The 14,712-nt window shown below is 42.4% G+C and overlaps 1 long non-coding RNA gene across 1 annotated transcript in view; it reads left to right on the plus strand.

Annotated features, from left to right (window-relative positions):
• LOC146871530 (uncharacterized) overlaps positions 1–14,712 on the plus strand; it is a 93,644-nt gene extending 78,932 nt beyond the window's left edge. The window contains exons 3-4 of the long non-coding RNA XR_014981018.1: positions 6,877–7,017; positions 14,069–14,712. This is a non-coding gene — a long non-coding RNA (uncharacterized LOC146871530). The remainder of the gene's footprint in view (positions 1–6,876; positions 7,018–14,068) is intronic.

Raw genomic sequence — 14,712 nt, forward strand, 5'->3', positions numbered from 1 at the left:
ACCCACACACACCCTCCCTCTCTCTTGCGCACACACACAGGCACTCACGCACACATGCATTCTCGCTCTTTCTTTGGTGTGTAGTGCCGAAGCACCATTGATTCCTGCTACGCATGGTAAGTCATTCATTGGTGCTTTTATTATGATACAAGGACCCCTTGCTCCCTGCCAGGCCTCCAGCACTGGTGGCGTGGTGGGGGTAGTTACAGTAAGACCTCAATGGTGCTTTTAACTTGATTGTGATATGATACAAGGACCCCTTTGCTCCCTTTCAGGCCTCTAGCACTGGTGGCGTGGTGGCGGCAGTGTGCAGTGCCGAAGCACTTTTGACTTCTGCTATGCACAGTAAGGCATTCATTGGTGTTCACTGCTTTCAATTGGGTCATGACTTGACAGCAGGCAGGCCTCTGCTCCCTGTCAAGTCTCCAGCAGTGGTGGTGCATCATTCATTCCAGCTGCTCAGGGCTGGTGCCTGTTAATGATTCTCCTGCAGCTGCGGATTTAGCAGTGGGTGCGGTTGTGAAAGGCTAGGGTGGTGTGTGTGCGTTCCCTCACACCTTTTCCTGCTCTACTCCACGCTCCCCGCTTGTCCCTCGTGTGTATATTACAGAGGTCCGAAAAACACAGCATTTGAAATACCTAAAAACACGAAAAGATTGCATGAGAACTGGTGCCGCGGGGCGCCTTTCCTCTCATTGATTGGATATACCTGCTCTCCCTACAACTCTCTCTCTTTCATGCACACAAGCTCTCTCTCTCCCTCTCTCACACACGCATGCACGCACACATGCACGCTCTGTCTCTCTCTCCCTCTCCCCCTCTCTCTCTCACACACACACAGGCACGCACACATGCACGCGCTCTCTCTCTTTCTCAAACACACACAGGCACACATGCATGCTCTCTCGCACACACACACACACGCATACTCCATCCTCTGTAATCTTTCCCGCACCAGTACTCTCCGTGTTGCTTCTGAGCCCTGCTTTCGTTATTTCCCTCCACCCGCCTTAAAAAAAAAAAAAACAAGCTTTGGCACTGCTTTATATTTCTTTATTTACCAGTACAACTTGGATCAGTAAATAAAAAAAAAAAGAAACCTGCACACACACGCTGTAGGTGCGTTCATGTGTTGTGCTTTTACCTACAAAATGACACAGCTGCTGCGACTGCATAATAGCATCTTTTTTTTTTTAATGGGGGGTTCCTCTTTATCCATGCTGCACAACATCGCTAAACAAGCATTGGCATAGCCAATAGGTCTCGCCTTTGGGACATTAAGGTGCCGATTCCGATCCGGTAAAAAGGCCCTACGAATCGTCGTACGGAGCGTTTTCTCCGTACGACTCGTACCCGGTAAACTGTCTGTACAACCTAGGAAGTACGATTCGTACAGAAAGCCTATTTCCATACGAATTTAAAAAAGACAGTACGGGTAAAAAAAACCCTACGAATCAGATCCGGAACAGCCTGTACGCGACGTCCGTACGTATGTAAGCAGCGTTTTACGGCCCAGCAAGTACGATCCGTCCCTACGGCACTCCGTACGGCTCTTTTTTTACGAGAGCCAAAAACAGCCGTAAAAGCTGAGTCCCCAGGGGTACGAGTCGTGCAGGCCCCCCACCCCCATATGTACGCACCGTACTCCCACCACCCCACATATGTACGCATCGTACTCCCACCACCCCCCCTATGTACGCACCGTACCCCCCTGTATGTACGCACCGTACTCCCACCACCCCCCGTATGTACGCACCGTACCCCCACCCCCGTATATACGCACCGTACCCCCACCCCCGTATGTATGCACCGTACCCCCAGTGCGTATGCGCTGGGGGTACGGTATGTACATACAGGGGGTGGTGGGAGTACGGTGCGTGCAGGCCCCCCGCCCCCCCCATATGTACGCACCGTACTCCCACCACCCCCATATGTACGCATCGTACTCCCACCACCCCCGTATGTACGCACTGTACCCCCCGTATGTACGCACCGTACTCCCACCACCCCCCATATGTACGCACCGTACCCCCACCCCCGTATGTACACACCGTACTCCCACCACCCCCGTATGTACGCACCATACCCCCACCCCGTATGTACGCACCGAACCCCCACTCCCATATGTACGCACCGTACCCCCAGTGCGTATGCGCTGGGGGTACGGTACATACATACAGGGGGTGGTGGGAGTACGGTGCGTACATACGGGGGTGGGGGTACGGTGCGTACATACAGGGGGTGGTGGGAGTACGGTGCGTACATACGGGGGGTGGGGGTACGGTGCGTACAACTTTTCCCGCTACGATTCGTACGGAGCGGGCCGATCCGTATGTACTTTTTCCCATACGAATCGTACTTCACGGGTCGGACGTGACTTGTACGATTCGTACGAAAAAAAATACGGATACGAGTCGTACGGAAATGTTTAACGGATCGGAATCGGCACCTAAGTGTTAAGTTATCCAGCACAATATCCTTGGTGCAACAACATCAACTGTTGCATGGCTAAACACTTATAAGGTACACGGTTTAGCCATGCAACAGCTGATGTTGTTGCACCAAGAATATTGTGCTGCAAAACTAAATACTTATAAGGTCCCTAAAGCGAGACCTATTGGCTATGCCAATGCTTGTTTTACTTATGGTGCGAATTATGTTTTTTGATTTAAAGTTTGGAAAAATGTTTGTATTTAATTAAATATATTCAAATTAAATAAAGATTTAATTAAACATTCAATTAATAGTGCTGTAACTTTTTTAGTTTGTTCTACATTTAAAATAAATATATAAAAATAATTTGCATTAATATTTAACATAACATATTTTTACTATTTTTGTAGGCTGTTTTACTTCTCCCCATACTTCACCATAGGGAGACTCAGAAATTCCCAGAAACCAAGCATCACACAAGAGATGTCTGTCTGAAAATGTAACTGTTGTGTGTGCTTCCAGGAATTAGCCACTGACATCGCAGACAGCTTGCACATTGATGGAGTGAAATTAGTGTCTTTTGTGGAAAAGGTGTGCTTTGTGGTGAGGTGGCTAGAGTGCCACATGGATGCAGTCAACGGCACGCACAAGAGGGAATCGGCCAAAGGCATAGAAGTGCCATGTGATCCTTTCACTTTCTTCCTGTAAGTGTGAAATGGCAATAAACTGTTGCACTCTTCTGTTGATGCAACTCATTACCTGATGCAAACATTGAAACTGGCTTCCCTGTGAGATGCCAATGTAGTCAGAGTTGAACTTCTGCGAAGATCCACTAGTCATGAAATGGAGGGCAGTAAATATTTTGACATAGGCAGGGATAGCATGGGAGTGGGCTGTAGGTAAATCAAGCCCTTCACCCAGCATTTAACATTGTCAAGTATCACATTAGTTGAGAAGTGCTATCTCGCAATGACAGCTCTTTGGACATCCCAAAGTTGTTGAAACTTTACCTGTAAAAGCTCTTTCTCAAAATCCTAGAAACAAGTTCACCAACATAGTGAACACAGAAAACGTTGGTGTGTGAGTTCATTTCTTATATGGTCAGCCTGGCTGTGACTGGTTGGTGATGAAATGTGTTTCACCTGGAGATGGGTGGTGAAGTTCAGACCAATCACTCCTAATATTACCAGGTGTGTTGCAAGAGTTGTAAAACGTGGTATATAATTCAACAACATTTAAAATAATAAATTACCATTTTTTTTAACATTTAACGGGAAAAGGCATTACCAAAATTGGTTTGTTATAAAATTCAAGAGGATTTGCTTTCAAAAATATAAGAATGGTGAAATGGTGTTGAATTATATAACATATAAGAATGAATAAATGGTGAAAAGCAAAAAAAGTACATTACACATTATTTTATACATTGTTTCAGTAATTAAGATCTTCAAAAGGCAAAAAAGGTTTCTGTGTTTGGCAATATAATTCTATAGTTTTGTTTGCTCCAATATTTTGTATGTGAGTGTGTTGCGTTACCAGTGGTTGGCCATGTGTGTTGCTGGACTTACTCCAAGACTGATCTAGAGTACATTTAATACTGTTTTGTGCCCTTTTGGCTTTAGTAACTTTAGAAGTGCCATCTATGAAAATCAATGGTCTTACCTTTTGTAGGTGGGTCTTTGTCCCTCCCAAACCCCCTCATTAGCCCTCCCTAAACGGGCTTCCGAGGGCAGGGGGCCCCCAGGTGTCGTTCCAGGCGTCTGGGTTTGGACCCATGATGAGTACTTCCGTTTTGTTGGTGTTTAGTTGTAGGCAGCTGTTTTTCATCCATTTGGCGATGACTTCCATGCCTTCTCGAAAGTTGTGTCTGGCGGTGTTGGGTTTGTTGGATAGGGAGAGGATGAGTTGGGTGTCGTTTGCGTATGACACAATGTTGAGTCCGTAGGTTCTGACGATGGAGGCGAGCAAAGCCATGTAGACGTTGAAGAGTGTAGGGCTGAGGGAGGACCTCTGGGGGACTCCGCAGGTCGTAGGTGTAGGGTTGGAGAGGAAAGGGGGGGATTCTGACCCAGGAAACTGCTGCAGATCGGCGCATATAAATTCTCCCTACTTCCACGGACAGAGTAAATCCACAGTCACACGCACATACTCTCATCATACGCTAGGGCCCATCACACTAACATTCATTCTATCACTCTATCCACACTGAATATATAGGAGAAATCCTAAACCATCTGCATCTAAAGTGAGGTCAATGCAACCTAAAGAAATTGTCCTGAGTCATGATTTAAAACATAGGAAATACATTCGAATACTCAATAGGTGGGAAAGAAGTCTGTGGAGCAAAAGAGAATTGTTGAAGAACAAGAGGCAAATGAAACAGAATCAGATGAGAGTGATAGAACGAATATAAGTGTGATGGGCTTAGGATTTCTCCTATATATATATAATATAATATATTTATTGAGTATTCAAATGTATTTCCTATGTTTTAAATCATGACTCAGGACAATTTCTTTAGGTTGCATTGACCTCACTTTAGATGCAGATGGTTTAGGATTTCTATATATATATATAAGTTTTTCATAGTTCATTGTGGCTTTATTCTTTTCCAAGGGCAATTGGCAGCGAGCCTGGAGCTGCTGTCCTCACGGAAACTTTTAATACAGACAGAGGCTGTGGTTAGGTGACTTCCAACCATAGTCAGCGAGGCCTCTTGTCAAATTTCAATCACTCGAGTGCAGGCTGTAATCCTCCGTGTTTTTATTTTTGTGATTTTTCTGAGCGGAGGTTTTCTAAATGTTGCAAATCAACATCCTTTCCTGCTCGCTCTGCTCAGCGGCTCAACGGACGTTTAGAGTTTGTTTGTTACTTTTATTTTGTAAGTTTCATTATAAATATTGTTAGACTAGAGAGGGTCTAAGGCCACTTCTTCTTGAACCTATGCTCGAGAGGATCGATGCTGATTGAGAGGACGGCGACTCGGGAGACTTTACTGAGAGACCTGTCCTGACCCATTTAGCTAGAATAGGTAACTATGAGAATAATGATTTCGCTATTGATTGACTTTCCTTTGAACTAATTTAGATAAACAACCATTTTGTTTGAATCACAGTGTCGGGTGGTTATTTCTTTGCCATTTATTGAGTATTCGAATGTATTTCCTATGTTTTAAATCATGACTCAGGACAATTTCTTTAGGTTGCATTGACCTCACTTTAGATGCAGATGGTTTAGGATTTCTCCTATATATTCAGTGTGGATAGAGTGATAGAATGAATGTTAGTGTGATGGGCCCTAGCGTATGATGAGAGTATGTGCGTGTGACTGTGGATTTACTCTGTCCGTGGAAGTAGGGAGAATTTATATGCGCCGATCTGCAGCAGTTTCCTGGAAAAAGATATTGAAAATCTAAATGGTGTTGGCAGAACAGGGCAGATTAAGGAAATGATTTCCTTATTGCGAAAATGGGGTGATGTGGAAAAGTGGAAGGATAGGTGGTACAAGAAAAGGGAAGATTCAGTGGACAGGACTTACTTAGCTTTCCCTATGAGAGAAAAAGAAAAAACAGTGGATGCTTATCCTATGAGAGAGATTCCAGGAGGAGGATATGTACATGTCCCATGGACTAGGCAGGATATTTTGTCATTTACAAATGATTTCCCTCGACTGAGAGAAAAGCCCGTTGAGTGGTATAGGCAGGTAGATAGGTTTGTGAAATTGTCAAAAGTGCTGTGGATTGACCTGAATAGTCTGTTTGATATAATTGTTCCAGCAGACTTGTGGGCAGAGTGTAAAATAGTTGTAGATTGGCCTGCTAAGGAGTATCCAAGAGATCCGAAAACAGGAGCTCCAGACCCGGAGGTCATGAGGAAGTATGAGCAGGTTATTGTGTTCCTGAAGAATAAGGTACCCCCGAAAGAGACAGACTGGGTTAAGATAGATCGAACACATCAGGAAGCAAAAGAATCAGTTCATGCTTTTTATGAAAAGCTGATACTGGCTTTTAAACAGTTTAGTGGAGATGAACACCTGGGTGATAAGGATTTGAGTCATTTTGTATACAGGTTTGTATATGGCTTGAGACCCGAAATCAGTGAAAGGATTCGTGAGCACACAGTTGACTGGCAGAGTAAAAAGATTGATGAAATCTTGAGACATGCAAAGTATTTCAGTGATGAAATTGAGGCAAAGCAGAGAAAGCTGAAAGAAAAGGCAATGTGGGCACAGGTGAAAGTTGCAGAAAGACAAGAAGCACAGCTGGTGGAACAGGCAAACAATCCAGGAAATAGGCCCAGATATGGCACAGGGAAGGGAAAGGGGAATCTAGAAGAAGCGAAGAAGAAGTTCCCATGTCACAACTGTGGACAATTGGGGCATTGGAGATCCGAGTGTACCAATCCACCATTAGTGAGTAATGAGAATAAATCATTGAATCAACAGGTGCAGAACGAGGGGTGTAATCATCAGCAGCAACAGCAGAAGGTTGTCAGACAGCAGAGTCAAGAGCCAAAACCGCCCTTGCCGCAGAATAGAGGGTCCCAAAAGTATAACCAGGATTCGGGATTCTACAATGATGAGCAGGTAAACAAACCGAGACGTACAAACCCGGTACAGCAGTACTGGCTAAAGAATGAGGGGAGTGAGTCTGAAGGGGACTATTGACGGTGCCGAAGAGTGCATACTTGGTGCAACTCTAGAAATAGACCAGGCAGGACCATTTGTAGATGGGAAAATAAATGGGGAAAGTGTTACTTTTTTGGTAGACACAGGAGCGACGAGATCAACTGTCAGGTCAGCAGATATTAGAAATCTTCCTCTCTCGGACGAAGCAATCCAAGTGGTTGGTGTAGCTAATACACAGATTAAGACTCGTCTTACTGAACCAGTAAGGGAAGGAATAGGGAAATTTTCAGACATGCACAGATTTGTAGTCTGTGACACTAGTCCAGTGAATTTGTTAGGTAGGGACTTATTGTGTAAGATGAATTGCACAATTTTCTGTACTCTGGATGGAATAGCTTTTGAGACACCAGATGAGGATGTTTTGTACAGGATGACTCTAGATAATAGAGAGAGTGAGATTGTTGGTACGTATGCTGTGTTTAATCCAGATGATTTGCCTCAAGAGTTGAGACACACAGTAAAAACAGCAGTTTGGGATTTTACTGGAGAAGATGTGGGATTGATGAATAATGTAGATCCAGTGAAGATTTCAGTGAAAGAAGGAATTGTTTATCCTAATATCCCACAGTACAGATTGACACCAGAAATAATTGAGGGAATAACCCCTATAATTGACAAGATGATTCAACAGGGTGTTTTGAGAGAGTTACTGAGTAGCCCATGTAATTCACCGATAATGGGGCTAAAGAAACCTAATGGAAAGTTCAGAATTGTACAAGATTTGAGAAAAGTTAACAAAATTGTGGTGGCATGTTGTCCCATTGTGCCAAATCCGTCAGTGATTTTGTATCAGATTCCTCATGATGCTGAGTGGTACACGGTGATTGATTTGTGTCATGCTTTCTTTTCAATTCCATTGCATCATGACAGCCAGCCGATTTTTGCATTTCGGTTTGGATAGCGTATTTTAGCATGGTGTCGTATCCCACAGGGGTATACAGAGAGTCCATCCATATTCAATCAGTTATTGAAGAAATCATTGGAGAGTTTGATCATGCCTGAAAGCTCAGTACTAGTGCAGTACATCGATGACCTACTTGTGGCATCGAAGACACATGAAGCTTGTGAAGTAGATACCATAGCTTTACTGAATCATCTGGCAGATGGGGGGTTAAAGGTATCTCCAGCCAAATTGCAATTTTGCAAGAAAGAAGTACATTATCTTGGACACAATATTGAGAAAGGTCTGAGAAAGGTGACCGATGACAGGATCAAGATTATTAGAGGAATGAGAGCCCCGATGACCCAGAGAGAAGTGAGGATGTTTCTGGGGATGGTGGGTTATTGTCATCAGTGGATAAGTAATTTTTCCCTGATAGCAAAGCCACTGATTAAATTGACTAAATGTGAGGTGAGAGACCCATTGGAATTGGATGCAGAACAAATGGCAGCATTTGAAGAGTTGAAGAGCAGAATGTGTGAAGCTCCTGCTTTGGGAATGCCAGACTATGAGAAGGAGTTTGAGTTGTATTGCAGTGAAAGAAATGGTTGTGCACTTTCAGTGTTAATTCAGAAACATGGACAACTGAGAAGGCCAATTGCGTACTTCTCATCAACACTTGACCCCGTAGCTGTGGGTTTGCCAGGTTGCCTGAAAGCAGTAGCTGCTACATGCAGAAGCTTGGAACAGAGTGAGGGTATAATAATGGGATATCCTGTAAGGGTGTTCGTACCTCATGATGTGGCAATTCTTTTGACAAGAAGCAGGACTCAATATATGTCACATAGTCGGCTGACTAAATATGAGTAAATCATTCTGGGAGCATCAAATGTGACTTGAGAGGTGTGTGAATGTGAATCCAGCAACTTTGTTGCCAGATGCTGAAAATGTGAATGTGGGAGATGATGTTGATCATGATTGTTTGGATGTGCTTGATTACTGCACAATACCAAGACCAGACATAAGAGATTTGCCATTACCTGAGAGTGATCATGTGCTGTTTGTGGATGGATCATGTCTGAGAACTGATGATGGTGTGCTGAGTGCAGCATATGCAGTGTGCAAAGTTTCAGAGGTTATGGAAGCTTCGTCTTTGAAAGGAGTAAGATCTGCTCAAGTGGCTGAATTGGTGGCATTGACGAAAGCTTGCAAGATTGGGAAGAATCTGAGAGTGACTGTGATGACTGATAGTCAGTATGGATTTGGAGTGGTTCATGATTTTGGCCAACTTTGGCTGCAGAGAGGTTTCTTGACGTCGAGTGGGACTCCAATAAAGAATGCTGAAGTGATTGGGAAGTTGCTTGAGGCGATACAGCTGCCTAAAGAACTAGCAGTTGTAAAATGTGCTGCTCATGGACAAGGAGATGATTTTGTAACTCTTGGTAATCGTTTTGCCAATGACATAGCACAGTATTGTGCAAAGAACAATCATTCGATTAACAGGGGACGAGAAAGGGAGATGTCTTTTTGTTCTGTGATGTTTACTAATGTCTTGGAAATGTGGGATGAAGTGAAACAGTTGCAGGATGAAGCAGGAGATGAGGAAATGAGGGATTGGATTAAGGCAGGTTGTGCCCCAAGAGAGACAGATCATGTTTGGATCTATAGAGATGGAAGACCAGTTATGCCAAATAGCATGTTGTCAACAATGGCAAGAATGTATCATGGCCAGGGACATCTGGGGAGGGATGCAATGATTAGGTCCTTTAAACAAACCTGGTACAATGCAAAGTTCAGGCTGATTGCAGAGAGCATCTGTCAAAGATGTTTGATTTGTCAGCAGTTCAATACTGGAAAGAAGACAGTGGTGAGCCTAGGAACAATAGGCAGAGAAGGAGGTCCTTTTACCAGAACGCAAATAGATTTCATTGAAATGCCCCAAGTAAATAGATTGAGGTATGTTCTAGTGGTAGTCTGTTTGTTTTCAAGATGGGTAGAGGCCTATCCGACTAGGAGAAATGATGGAATAACAGTGGCAAAGTTACTGTTAAGAGAGTGGATTCCTAGGTACGGGTTCCCAGTGACAATTGAGTCAGACAGAGGTGGACATTTCTACAATGAGCTCATGGGTTTAACTTGTGAAGCATTGAGCATACAGCAGAAGCTACATTGTGCATACAGACCAGAGGCTTCTGGTGTTGTTGAACAGATGAACGGCACAATCAAAAACCGAATTGGTAAGATGTGTTTAGCCAAAGGAATGAAATGGCCTGATGTCTTGCCTCTAGTGCTAATGACTATTAGGTCTACTCCAGATAGAACCACAGGGTTGAGTCCACATGAAATATTGATGGGACGTGCAATGAGACATGCATTCGTGCCTGTCAACAAGTTGATGACAATAACTGATGACATGATTTTGGATTACTGTAAAGGCCTGGCTGACGCAGTTCATTCTGTGTTTCACCAGGTTGGAGAAGATGCTACTACACTTGAAAAGAAGCAAGCCCATGATCTGAGTCCAGGGGACTGGGTGAGGATAAAGGTGCACAGAAGAAGAAATTGCTTGGTTCCAAGGTGGGGAAGGCCAAGACAAGTTATTCTGACTACGACAACTGCAGTAAAGTGCGCTGGTGTGAAAAACTGGGTTCATGCAAGTCATACTCTGAGAGTTCCAAATCCAAAGGATGGGACTGGGAAGGAGTATTTTGAAGAGTCAGATTCCAGTGATGATGCAGAGACTGAACCGGTGAGAAGAAAAAAGAATCCTGAAAGGGGGGAAGGAGAAGGAGAAAGACAGTCAGGTGATTTTTTTTTCTTTGCAAGAGAGGCTTCAAGAGAAACATTGAGCGTTTCAGAGGAGAGATCGGATTCTGTAAGAGTGCCTGAAGTTCTAACAACGAGTGGAGAAGAAAGAAGAGAAAAGAGCAATTCCACAGAGACTACTCCTGAGTCAGATGAGGAGGTTGAAAAGGTTGAAAATCCACCTGAGATTACTCCTGAAGAAGTAGGGTCAGAAGAAGATAGAGAGGGACAGATTGCGGAAGACCCCCGAGGAGGTGTAGGGAACATTCCTGATAAGCTAGGTGAAGGGACAAGTAGACAGAAAGAAGACTGCGTGTTGGAGACCCGAGGAGGGACAGAAATAGGGAAATCTCAATTGGTGGTGGGAAAGAAGTCTGTGGAGCAAAAGAGAATTGTTGAAGAACAAGAGGCAAATGAAACAAAATCAGATGAGAGTGAGAATGAGAAAACAGAGGGTCGAGTTCTGAGAAAGAGAACTTGGATCGGAGAAAGAAATAATAAGGAAGTGAGACCAAAAAGGGTTGTAAGAGGAGATCTTTGGCCTAACAGGATAAAGAGGCTGAGGTACAGACTGACACGAGCAAGTGCAAGTTCAAGTTCATCGAAAGCTGAACAGGTGAACGAGGTGTCCAGTCGGAATCAAGCAAAGGGTGAGAAACGTAAGGTCTCAAAAGAACCAGAGGAGATCAAGAGAATCAGAAAACCTAACCAGAAGTATAGGTCACCGGAATGGACGTACGTGGCACTGTCTGAAGGTGAAGAGGCAGAAAGTCAAGGAAATCCAGAGGGGACCGTACGAGAAGTGGTTGAGGAGGAGAAAACTGTTGGAATCCTGAAAGTTATCTTGACTGACATTGGAGAAGAGTCGGATGCTCAGGATGCTGAAGATGATACAGTTTGATGTTGCTGAAGAAGAAGTGAAAAGTGATGAACATCCAAATTGAGTGAACTGAAGGAGTCACTTGGAGAGGAGTGAAAAGAAGAAAATCTGAAATTAGCTGCTTGAAATAATCTAGAGTTCTAGAAATTCGGTAGTCAAGTAGTAGAGGCTAAGTTAAAAGACACTGCCGAAGTAATAAAATGGCTAACACAGAAAATAATCAAAGTAGATGTGCCTTCCTGAAAAGATGGTGTAGATTGTGCTGCTGCTGTACAGGATTATTAATGTTATTATGGGGTGTACTAGCTTTATTAGTTACATTTAGAGTTACAATAGATACTTTTGGAATACATGCTGAGAATGTGACTAACATAGAGAGGAGTTCACAAAAAGTAATTCAAACTAGAAGTAGTAACATTTACATACATAAAGATAGGTCAATTAATGATTTTTCTAGCAATGTTTTTTCAAAGTTGTTGTATGAATACGTAAAGACAATGGAAGTTAGGGATTGCTACGTTTGTATGCAATTACCTGCATCCGTTTCAGAGGGTGTTACTTATCATCATTTACAAGCTACGTATGGAATTTCATGTAGTGTGTTAAGTAGTGTTTTTTATTTGTTAGGAAAAATAGATTATGAGATGTCTAATAAAGATAAAATTTTTGGGCAATTGCCTATGAATAGAAAGCTGAATCCAGCTAAAGAAGCTAACATTTTTGGTGAGATTTTTATTGAGACAGAAGAATTAACATTAGATTACATTTTTAGAAACAATCTAACTTGCAGTTTGAAAGAAGAAGAAAAGGCTTTCTTAGACATGGTAGAGAAAAGGAGAGTGAGCATGCATGAAAAGGCAGGGAAATTTAAAATGAGTGAGACAATATGGGATATTGAGATGGGAAAGGAGTTAAGGAATGGGGCCAGTCCAACTTTGGCTTTAGATGCACCACAGAAGGGTAAACTGTGCATTACCAGAAGGAAATCCCAATATGATAGCTATTTTGTTGGGACTAGTGAGTGCCATGATACATACTTTATTGCAACCGGATGGGGATTTAAAGGTGGAGAAGATCCAGTTTTCCCGGGAGTGTATTATATTTGTGGGAATAAGGCTTATTACAGGTTGCCTGACCATTGGTATGGCACGTGTTATGTTAGCCTGGTCTTTCCGAAGATTTTTCATATAGATAAGATAGAAGATGTAGAGCACATTAATCTACTAACACGTTTTAAGAGAGAAACTTGGTCAGAAATTGTAGGTGATATTTTTGGAGCTTTAATTCCAGCAGTGGGAATTTCATTAAATGCATATGGAATTCGGAAACTGTCAACAGTGGTGGATCGCTTATCGACAAGCACCGCTGGAGGGTTTCGTTTGGTAAATACGGAGATGATTGCCGTACGTGCCATGTCTATGCAAAATCGACTTGCCCTTGATATTCTATTGGCCAAAGAGGGTGGAGTTTGTGGAATGCTGAAAGTTCAACATTGTTGCACTTACATTCCTGATGAAAGCAAAGATCTAAAGGTCTAAATCAAAAATATTACTGATTTGCATGAAGAATTAGTACCACTGGAAGCTGAAAGTATCTGGACTAAATTAGCTAATAAGATAGTTGCTGTTAAGAGTTTTATTGCTAAGATAGGTAGTACCATTATTGGTAAAATTTTATTTCCTTTGACATGTGTAATTGTTGCTTTATTGATACTTAGATTAGGGTGTTTGTGTTGTAAAAACAGGGGAGGGAAAAAGAAAATAATTAGGCAGAATACTGAAAAGAAACAAAAGAGGTCAAAGAGAGACCCACAAGAAATAGAATTAGAAGAATTGAGGGAGAGTGTTTACTTGGAGTCGAAGAGGGATGATGAAAGAGTCTGGTGTGTAGTGTTGTAAAAAGACATTTCAATTTCTCCTAAAATGGGGACAAATTTTTTTTTGGGGTTGATTTTTGTGGTGATATATATCACCAAAGGGGGGATTGCTGGAGCAGGGTGTTCTATTGAAAATTTATTGAGATTTAAACTCCAGTTTTATGTTTATATGTCATAATTAAAGTTACTGATAATTAATTATTAATTACTAATTTTGTTAAGGTTTCTGACTAATCAATATTACTAATGAAAGAATTATACGTGGGAATGCATTTATGTTGCTTTATTAACACGTGAACTAAGTTGGTGAGCGAATTAATTAGATATGTGTGGTTAATGTGCTATTTTGTTATTTGTTCAAGCGCAAACGCTTTTTAAATAACGTGCTTTAATGCTTCTTTATGTCGCAGAAGGCTAGATAATTGCATACACATAAGGGTATTAGTGGGTATTAACACTGTATTATCATTACAATGTATTAATGTTGTTTGTATTTCTTTTAATTAAGATGGTCCGTTTTGGCCTAATCCAAGATGGCCGCTATTTACAGCCTGCACTCGAGTGATTGAAATTTGACAAGAGGCCTCGCTGAACATGGTTGGAAGTCACCTGGCCACAGCCTCTGTCTGTATTAAAAGTTTCCGTGAGGACAGCAGCTCCAGGCTCGCTGCCAATTGCCCTTGGAAAAGAATAAAGCCACAATGAACTCTGAAACTTGCGGTGGCTTCACTATGGTTCCGAGGAAGAGCATTCATGGATGTATCATTTGTATCATTTTCTAGCTTGAGCTTCCTTCTTCCGTGTTTTTATTTTTGTGATTTTTCTGAGCGGAGGTTTTCTAAATGTTGCAAATCAACATCCTTTCCTGCTCGCTCTGCTCAGCGGCTCAACGGACGTTTAGAGTTTGTTTGTTACTTTTATTTTGTAAGTTTCATTATAAATATTGTTAGACTAGAGAGGGTCTAAGGCCACTTCTTCTTGAACCTATGCTCGAGAGGATCGATGCTGATTGAGAGGACGGCGACTCAGGAGACTTTACTGAGAGACCTGTCCTGACCCATTTAGCTAGAATAGGTAACTATGAGAATAATGATTTCGCTATTGATTGACTTTCCTTTGAACTAATTTAGATAAACAACCATTTTGTTTGAA

This window comes from Triturus cristatus, chromosome 1_1, assembly GCF_964204655.1.
Source record: "Triturus cristatus chromosome 1_1, aTriCri1.1, whole genome shotgun sequence".
Taxonomy (NCBI): domain Eukaryota; kingdom Metazoa; phylum Chordata; class Amphibia; order Caudata; family Salamandridae; genus Triturus; species Triturus cristatus.